At 40.6% G+C, this 10,069-nt stretch overlaps 1 long non-coding RNA gene across 1 annotated transcript; it reads left to right on the top strand.

The window, feature by feature from the left end:
- Window positions 1-2,111: 2,111 nt before the first annotated feature.
- Window positions 2,112-9,864, top strand: LOC116557676. The gene is made up of 3 exons (XR_004271644.1): window positions 2,112-2,240; window positions 3,776-3,778; window positions 9,854-9,864. It is a non-coding gene; the product is annotated as an uncharacterized LOC116557676 (long non-coding RNA).
- Window positions 9,865-10,069: the final 205 nt, after the last annotated feature.

Below are 10,069 nucleotides of genomic sequence, written 5' to 3'. Positions count from 1 at the left end.
AATCCATCATGCAAGGACAGAGATAGCTACCCTGAGCATGAAGCTGTCCACAAAAGGAGGCAAAAGAATAGAAAAGAAGTGGAGCTTTAGCGCTGATCCTGCTGTACAGACACTGTAGACATGGACTTCCCGTTACGTGAGACAAATTTCTTTATTCTTTCAGAGAGTTTGTAGGGTTTTTCTTTTCTATTTAAAAATATCCTAAAAGTAGAAATACGAGAACCAAATATGATAAGTAATTCCCAAGTAATTAATAGTGCTTGCTAAGTCCTCGAAAGATGTTCATCAATTTTCTTTCCTCTCTTTTGCTTTGCTTTTTTATTGATTCCTTCCGCTTCTCTCTGCAACCCCAACATATTTTGATGTTACCAGGCCTGAAAACTCACGGAAACCATGACAATGCTCTTAAAATTTGGTTTCCAAGAAACAAGAGAACCTCTTGAGTCTCTGAAGGCAAGGAGGGTTTAGAAGAAGAACACACAAATACAAAAAAGAAAACCTACATTCTCAGCCCCTTGTCCAGGCTCTAGAGGGTTTCAGAAATAGTGGGAAAAAGAGGAATCACAGTATAGCTGGGCCTTCCCCAAAAACTAAGCATTCTCTCTATGCCTCAGCAGAAGAAACTTGTACACGGAGACCCTATGAGACCCAGCAATTGTCTTTCTGCAAGTCTTCCCTGTACCAGTTGCCTCTCTCTCAGTCTCTCCAATTCTAACCCAAACCCAAAAAGTTGATGGGTACAAGTTGCCTCTATGCCAGCCTCTCCAGTTCTAAATCAAACCTAAAAAGTGGTACTAGTTGCCCCTGTACCAGCCTCTCCAATTCTAATTCAAACCTAAAATGTTGATAGGTACCAGCTGCCTCTATGCCAGCCTCTCCAATTATAATTCAAACCTAAAAAGTTGATGGGTACACGATTCCAGGTAGGCCAAACTCTTAGGACACCAGTCACCCTATAATTTGTCTGGAAGGAACAAGCCACTATTCCCTCTTGAGTCCAATCCTCTTTGTCCAGAGTTCCTGGGTCACACAGGCCACAATATCTATCTATAGTCATTCGATCAACCATCATTCATCCAGTCATTAAGCACTTCCCCAGTACTAGATCCTGTTCCAAAAGTAGGTCATGTGTAAAATAATTAAAGATTTTTTGATGTAGCAGCTACTCTGAAATGATGGGGATGAGGACAAATATGTATAAATCAAGTTGTAAGTAGAAAAATACATTCCAGGAGAAGAGAGTAGAGGTGATATTTTGTGTGACCAGAGGGGTTACTTGACACAAGGCAGGCAGGGAAACCCACTGCGGACTCATCAAGATCTCTGTGCAGTAGGGAAGCAAATGACTTTGGTTTTTTGAATATTGGAAGGCAGAGTGTTCAGGGCAAAGGGAATCTCTGGGCCAAATGTCCTGAATCAGGAATGTGCTTGGTTGGCTAGAGGAAGATTCCAGGGGCCAATTGTGGTTACCGTAATGTGAGAACAGTCAGTGTGGTTACAATAAAGTGGGAGCAGGGACAGTGGGAGGCCAGGGGTGATGGTGGGAGCAGTGCCCGGCCCTTTCTTCCGTTGTGGCTCTAAAGGACAGCGATTTTCCTCTGGGCGTGTGGTGGTGGAAGGGGGTGGTGGCGGTGGTAAGCTCACATGGACATCCTGAGGCTTGGGCTCTCCAGTACAGGGAATGGAAATTTATGTCTTGGGCTTCCAAGTTCCATAGAGTGGGGTAACTTGCCCCATTTCTTCCCCCAGCCCCCTGTGGTGGAGTGAGGACTTTCTCCTGCAGCTGCTGATTTTTTCCTACTGATTTTGCTCCTCTCACCCCACCCTTTCCTTCAGAGACATCTCACTCTGCTGCTGGGTGGAGTCTCCTGGGGCTCCTGAAGGGTCAGCATGAGTAGGACATGCCTCTCGTACCAGAACATGGGCGTATGGCCTTGATTCAGCTGTCATCTCACAGCTTCGATGATCAACTCACATACAGCAGGTGCTCTGAGCATCCTGGTGATGGGAAATGCAGCATCTCTATCTTCAACTTACAGAGACAAAACCCATCAAAATATTGTGAACATACTAAACCTCATAATATAGCCTAGTCTACCTTAAACATGCTCAGAATACTTACATTAGCCTACAGTTGGGCAAAGTCACCCAGCACAAAGCCTATTTTTATAATACAGTATTGAATAGTTCATGTAATTTATTGAATACTGTACTGAAGGTAAAAAGCAGAATGGTTGTATGTATGGACACTCTAGGTATGGTTCTTACTGAACGCATATTGCTGTCACACTATTGAAAAGTTGAAAATAAAAATCTCAAAGTTGTGGACCTTTGTCCCATGTTTGGCCTTCAGCTGAGCTCCTCATCAGCTCCTGCAGCTCCGGGATCCTGAAAACTGAAGAAGCGTTTCCCCTCTGCCCAATGACATAGATCTTTCTTTGGAGACTTGGCTAGGTTGACTTCCACTGTGAGTTCAAATTTTTATTAGGTTCCTATGATATATAATAATTTTACAAATGTGGTCTCCCTCCCTAGTTCCTGGTCCTGAGCTTTTATAACACTTGTAATCTCCTGAGTGAAAAGACCGTCTTTTGTAGGCTAATGAGATGACTCCTGGTGGTGGGAAAAGCCCTAAATAGCTTCAGGTTAGGGGTGGGTGGCCAAAAGACCAAGGTCGCCTCTTTCTAATTAGAAGGTAAGAACTTTAAGCCCCACCTTCTGCCTTCCCAAGGAAAGAAGCTGGAGATTGAGTTTAATCACAAATGGCCAATGATTGAATCAATCATGCTTCCATATTGTAAGCTTCCTAAAACCCCTAAAGGATGAGGTTCCAGGAGCTTCCAATCAGTGACCACATCCCTGAGGATAGGGCAGCCGGTGAGAGCAGGAAGGTCTGTGTACACACTCACCTCCAGGGTACCTGGCCCCGTGCTTCTCTTCCGTCTGGCTCTTTCTGCATTGTATCATTCATAATAAGGACTCTTCCAACAGGAGCTTCTCCTTGAGTAGTTCCCAAATCACTTAGGCTGTGGATTAATGAATTCTCTTAAGTAGTCAAAGACCAAGCCTCAATAGGAGCTTAGCAGGAATCGGTGTTAATCATTAGAGGGCTGTCCTAAGTTCTGCAAGTCATTCTACCAAGTTATCAAACATGAAGAGAGGAGTCATGGGAACCCCTGACTTTGTACTTGGTTGAGCAGAAGTGTGAGTCACCTGGAGACCCCACTTGCACTGGCATCTGAAGAGGGGGCATCCTAATGGGATTGAGCCCTTCGCCTGTGGGGCTGTACAAATTCCAGGTAGTTAGTGCTGAGATTGATTTGAATTGCTGAGTGCCCAGTTGTTAAATAATTGGAGAAGTGGTTATTGATACTGGGGAAAACCCACACAGGTTTCAAAGAGGAGCTTATTAGCTCCATCTTCTTAGTTTTCTCCATGAAAGACTTAGGGCCAATTCTTAGAAGTTCAATAGGAAGGTAGAACAGAGCTATTTTCTAAGGAAACTCTATGTCCAGAATCAAAGGCTGAGCAAAGCAGGTCAGTGGCTAGGGTTGGCTTCTGAGAAGCTCTGCCTGGCTTAGAATGTTGGTATTAGGCTCCAAGCAGCCAGGAGCTAAATGAACCAGATGGAGATTGTACCAAAGGTCATAGAAAGTGCTAAATATGAGCCTGTGAAAGCAAGAGCCAACCTGTATAGCCATAGGGGCATAAATGGTTGCTTAATCCAAGCATCAAAATCTAGGCCAGGCTCAGCACAGCCTGGGAACTAGGTAAGGGGGTATCACAGGACGATGGCTCCTAACAACCTGGAGTCTTCACCTGCCTCTTATCTGTGAATTAAGGCAGCAGACAAGCAACCTCACTTAGGGAAACATGGTCCTCAGATATGTCACCTTGTGTCCCACTCCAAAGGAATAGAATTCGGAAATGCAGAGAATCAGGGATGTAGGGAAGTAGAAACCCAACTAGACCATCAGACAGAAGTCCTAGATTTCCCGTATGATACATAGAAATAGTCGTTCCTGTTCTTTGAATTAGGTAGACCGAACTGTACACAATTCACCCAACTCTGAGGGCCGTTGCCATGACTGCGTTGGGGTATATTACTCAGAAAGAGATCTGCTTCTTCTCCTGTCCTATGACACAGAATCAGTGGCGCTGGTGCAGCTAAGAAAATAGAGCTGGAAGGAGAAAGAGTCTGCCTTCGCTTGCAAGAAGCAGCAGCATTGTGGCTAAGCTTATGCTAGAGCCAAGCCAACTAAGGTGAAATGCTATATCTGCTGCATCCTAGCTGTATGATTCATGGTCTGCATTAACAGGAACACCTGCCTGCTAAGAGGCTGCCTCACCATTATTTACTGAGTCTTTGTTGGTCAACTAGAAATGAAGCCAGGCTATCAGGGTAAAGAAGCTCTTTTCTTGATTTCTGGTATCCATTTCAAGGCTGTGTGTTAATCCATGTATTTACACAGCCTGCTCCCTCCTTAACCCACTCCCCCAGTTATGTTTAACTCATAAAGGACTATTCAAACAGGAGCTTCTCTCTGAGAATTTCCCAAATCCCTTAGGCTGTGGATCAGTGAATTGAAGAAGAAGCAGCTTAGCAGGAATCTGTGTTAATGAACAGGACAGAGAATATATACTTCAAAAGCGGACTCCTTGCTTCTCCTGAGTATAGAAACAGAATACCAGGGAGGAGAAAGGACTTGTCCAAGGTCACAGAGCTTGGCAAAGTTTTTCCTGGAGCAAAACCCAAGAATTGCAACTTGCTGTTAGCTCTACTTGACCAAGCCGTCTTTCTATAACGGGGAAGTAAACAGAATTTTTATTTTCAAGGAAAGGGAAAAAATATTAAGTCATTTTGGTAGATTTTGTTGTTATTCAATACTATAATTTTAGCCCATAAGTACTTCCTACAGTGGGGCAAATGAAAAGTCCCATACCACCCTCCGTAGGTGGTATTCATATACCCTCATCAGAGGCAACATGTGGCCTATTGAGTCACAGTCAGAATAAAGACCTTGTCATCCTCTCACTCAAGTTGTCAAGAAGAAACCTTTCTTCAAATGTAGGTTGCATTAGACAAAAGTAGTTGTATGTTTGAAATTAAATCACTCCAGTATGATTAAAAACATGGTGCATGAATTTCCACTGGGGGCCCTACTGGAATGGGGTGCTATACAAAATCAAGTTGTATTGTATTGTGTGAAATGGCTTTGTGTTAACGTTCAGAATAACAAGGTCCCACTGAGAGCCCTTCATGTTTCTGAATGGTACTTGTAGTTTGTCAAAATTTTTCAGGAAGGGATCTGCACTGCCCTGACTGCATGAATAGTAGTTTAATTTAAAAAAAAAATTGGTGAATTAAAATGACATTTTCCTCATTACTCTTCAGCTTTGGAGCTGCAGTTTAATGACAACCTAGAGAATCGCATGGTTGTGCATGTACCTTCTTCTCCATATTTGCACTCCAGCTTAACTTAGCAGTGCAATGCATCAAGAAGCATTTGGGCTGTGTAGCCACGAGTCGGAGGAGCTGGCTTAGTCTATTCTGTCTGCTGTAATAGAGTACCATAGACTGGGTGATTTATAAACAACAGAAATTTATTTCTTACAATTCTGGAAGCTGAGAAGGCCAAGATCAAGGAGTCGGCCCATTCAGAGTCTGATGAGGGCTCAATTCCTGATTCAGAGATGGCTCCTTCTCTCTGTGTCCTCACATGGTAGAAGGGCCCAGGGAATTCTCTAGGTCCTCTTTTATAAGGTCACTAATCCCATTCACCAGGGCTCTGCCCTAATGACCTAATCATCTGCCAAAGGCTTCTATCTCCTAATACCACTACCTTGGGGGTTAGAATTTCAATATGTGAATTTTGGGGAGACACAAATGTTCAGTCTATAGCATCAGCTTTCCTGCTCACCAGCTGTAACAGTTTCTTAACCCATAGAAATAGACACAAAAATACCAACTTAAGGAGTTGTTCGTTTAAAGAAGACAGAAATGTTGTAGATGACTATGGCATATAGGAAGGCAGATTGTAAATAATGAACAAATGGACAAGACTAAAAGAGAATAGGATTTTGATATGGTTTGGCTGTGTCCCCACCCAAATCTGACCTTGAATTATAATAATCCCCATGTGTCAAGGGTGGGATCAGGTGGAGATAATTGAATCATGGGAAAGGTTTCCCCCAAACTGATCTCATGGTAGTGAATAAATCTCATGAGATCCGATGGTTTTATAAACGGGAGTTCCCCTGCACAAGCTCTCTTACCACCATGTAAGACATGCCCTTGCTTCTCCTTTGCCTTCCACTGTGAGGCCTCTGCACATGTGGAACTCTGAGTCCATTAAACCTCTTCCCTTTATAAATTACCCACTCTCAGGTATGTTTTTATTAGCAGCATGAGAACAGACTAATATAGGTTTAATCTTCTTGTGTTAGTCTTCTAGAGCTGCCACTATTGCTGTGATGAAGTACCACAACTAGGGGTCTTTAAACTATAAGCACCTACTTCTTTCACAGTTCTAGAAGCCAGAAGTCCAAGATCCAGGCATCAGCAGGTCTGGTTTCTCCTAAGGCTTTTCTTCTTGGCTTACAGAAGGCTGCCCTCTTGTTGCCCCTTCTCGTGGTCTTTCCTCTGTGCGTGCACACCCCTAGTGTCTTTCTGTGTGCACAAATGTATTATTACTATAAGGACACTGATTAGATTGGATTAGGATCCACTTTAGTGACCTTATTTTAATTTTTTATTTTACTTTGATAGGCTTTAAAGCCTTGTCTCCAAATACAGTCACCTTCTGAAGTACTTGTGTTTAGGAATTCAACGTATGAATTTGGGGTGGGACGTGTCTCAGCCCATAACGACCCTGTTTTGTAATTTTTACCTGGGAGGTATATAAATACTTGAGAATCATATACATAGTTACAAACTTCAAAGCAAAATGAAATCAAACTTTTAGAAGTAATTCTTAAATATGAAATGTAAATTTAAAAATAATTCCAGGATTTGAAAGACAGGCAGAGTAAGTAAACTGCAGTCTGATTATGGTTAAGGTCGTTGAGCAGAATACAGAAGGAAACTACCCAAGGATTCTGAAAGCTCAGGAAGAGGGACCTTGGAAACTGAAGTAAGAGCCTGAATCGTTTTCCACTCCAGGCATGGGATTTGCAGTGTTTGGCTTTGCTTTGTTTTCTTTTTTATCTCTCAGCTTTGGTTCAAGGATGGGTCAAATTGCAAAAAGTATAGTGGGGCCAGTTGCAGTGGCTCCCTTCTGTAATCCCTGCATTTTGGGAGGCCAAGGGTGTGTGTGGGGGGCGGTCACCTGAGGTCAGGAATTCAAGACCAGCCTGGCCAACATGACAAAACCCCATCTCTAGTAAAACAAAACAAAAAACAAAACAAAAATTAGTCGGGTGTGGTATTGCATGCCTGTAATCCCAGCTACTCAGGAGGTGGAGGCACAAGAATTGCAGGAGGTTGCAGTGAGCTGAGATCATACCACTACACTCCAGCTTGGGTGACAGAGCAATACTTTGTCAAAAAAAAAAATGTATAGCAGGAATAGAAAGAAGTCTCTATTTCAGCCAAAGGAAAGGGAAGGTAAAACCCCACGTGTCAGAGTGTGAGGTAAAATTTCCTGTCTCTTTAAAACTTCTGTTTTCTCTTTTTATCCCCAGCTATGTTGTGAGGACAGCTCTGGTAGCAGAATGGTTCTGAGACTTTGAAGTATTACAGGCACCTGAAGCCCTAAGGAAAGACCCTCTTCTCTGTTAAGAAGGCTGAGAAAAAGAGCCCTGATTTATTTTCTGTTTCTTTTCTCTCATCACTTTGCCCTAAAGGTAGTCCCAATCTCGTGGAATTCCCCAACAATCTGGAGGAATAAAATACAGAAAGAGCCTTATCTTTCCATTCAGAGAGACTGGAAAAGTGGCCTGTGGGAACTATTGTCAAGGAAAATCTAGAGAGGAGAGGTTGAAGAAGGCTCTTCCCCACTTTCCATGCATGAACTTATGCAAGTCTAAGATCTCCCCCCAGGCTGTGCCTGGATGGAGCAGAACCAGCAAAGCATAGCAAAGGCTTTCGGAACTGGAGTGTGAAATAAACCATATCCTAAATCCCATTCTATCCCTTCCATGGTATATACATGTGCAGGCAGATCTGAACAGCACAGCAAAGGCTTGGAAAACTAAACTAAATTGAGAACCGCCAATCACAGACAGTAAGGTGGAACTCACACTCTAAGCCTAACTAGATTGATTGCCTGTTAGAACAAAACAAAATCAACATTTTCCAAAGGACTTTAGCAGGATCCAGAATCTCACAAAATAATATTCAAAATTTCAGGATACAATTCAAAATTACTTGGTAGGTAGACACACACACACATGTAATTGTGGCTTTAGCCATCAGAAGTAATGGCAAAAACTCCATTACTTCTTTTGCATGAACCTAAATACATACATGAAATAGGAAAAGCTAACCAATGCTAAGGGCTAAGAAAATCATCTGGTGCCAATCCCAAGATGAATGAGAACCACATGGTGGAATTATCAGGAAAAGCTTTTAAAGTAGCTATTGTAACAATTATCAGTGGAGTCAAGGTGAACACTCTGGAAATCAATGTAAAGATAAACATTTCCATCAGATAAATGGAAATGCTTTTTTAAAAATGAACATTTTAGAATTAAATGTAATATAGAACATAAAAAATCATTGAATGGACTCAGAAGCGGAAGGGAGATGAAATAGAAAAGAGTAAAGTGCTTGAATATGGATGAATATAAATTATACGAACTGAGCAAAGAGAAAAATGATTTTAAAAATGAGCAAAGACTTAGGGACCCCTGGAAAAGTTTTAAAAGGTCTAAATCCATGCCATTAGAATTTCAGAAGAGAAAATAGATATGAATGAAAGTTAGAAGAAACAGTTGGCAAAATCTTCTCAAATTTTCTGAGACATGCATTTACAGATTCAGAAAATTCAGTAAAATCCAAACATGATAAACTTTAAAAAGTTTCAAAAATATGACATTAAAACTGATGAAGACTGAAGTTAACTTTTTTAAAACCTTCAGAGTGTCCCAAGGAAACCAATAATTGTATATAAAGAAAAAATAATGTAAATGACTATAGATTTCTCAGCAGAAATTATGGAAACCCGAGGACAATAGAATAACATTTTTTTAATTGCTAAAAGAAAGGAATTAATCATGTAAAATTCTATGTATAACAAATATACTCATCAGGAATAAAGGCAAAATAGAAACATTCTCATATAAAGATAAACTAAGGGAATTAGTCACCTGGAAGTATGCTTTTAAAGAATTCATCAAAGTTGTTCAGAGTGAAGAAATATATGAGGGAAACTTGGAACTGTAAAAATGAAGAAGGAGTAACACAAATGATACCCATTTGGGTATATCTAATTCAATGTTTTTATCCATTTAAGTTTTTAAAAATATAAATGAATGTGGAAAGCAAGAATTATAGCATTATATGGATGCTGTTTCACATATATAGTTATAATACAAATAACAACTTTAAAATAAAGTAAAAAGTTAAATATGGCTATAAGTAAAATTTTAAACTTCTGGTGATTTTGTTAGTGATAGTGTCAGCCATGTTATTCTGAGGGTGTTGTGTATGTGTAATGTGAGGTCAAACAAATGACTATTTTTCGTATAATTGGGAGTGACTTTTTGTCATAGGACATATGAAAGATCAAGGAGGTTAAGTAAAAAAAATGAATCTAATAAACATCAAAAAATAAATATTTAATTGATAAAAGCTAAAGATTCAAAAACTAAGATAGATACTCTAAGAAAAAACTTGAAAAATGTGACAAAGAACTCAATGTAGTTTAAAAGGAAAAAACATAACTGAAAAATTAAAAACTCAAAGGTTTAAATAGCAAATTCAACAGATGAAAAGCATTAGAGAATTGGAGAACAGACATTATATGGCTTGTGTAATCATCCACACAACAGCCAACATTTATCGAGTCTTCAGAGGTAGTCATATCTCCAGATTGCTGGACAAAATACGAATTCCACCAAGAATTTT

This window comes from Sapajus apella, unplaced genomic scaffold (genome assembly GCF_009761245.1).
Source record: "Sapajus apella isolate SASKATOON/1434 unplaced genomic scaffold, GSC_monkey_1.0 scaffold20, whole genome shotgun sequence".
Taxonomy (NCBI): domain Eukaryota; kingdom Metazoa; phylum Chordata; class Mammalia; order Primates; family Cebidae; genus Sapajus; species Sapajus apella.
Note: the sequence above shows the minus strand (reverse complement) of the source record. Positions and strands in the feature narration are given on the sequence as shown.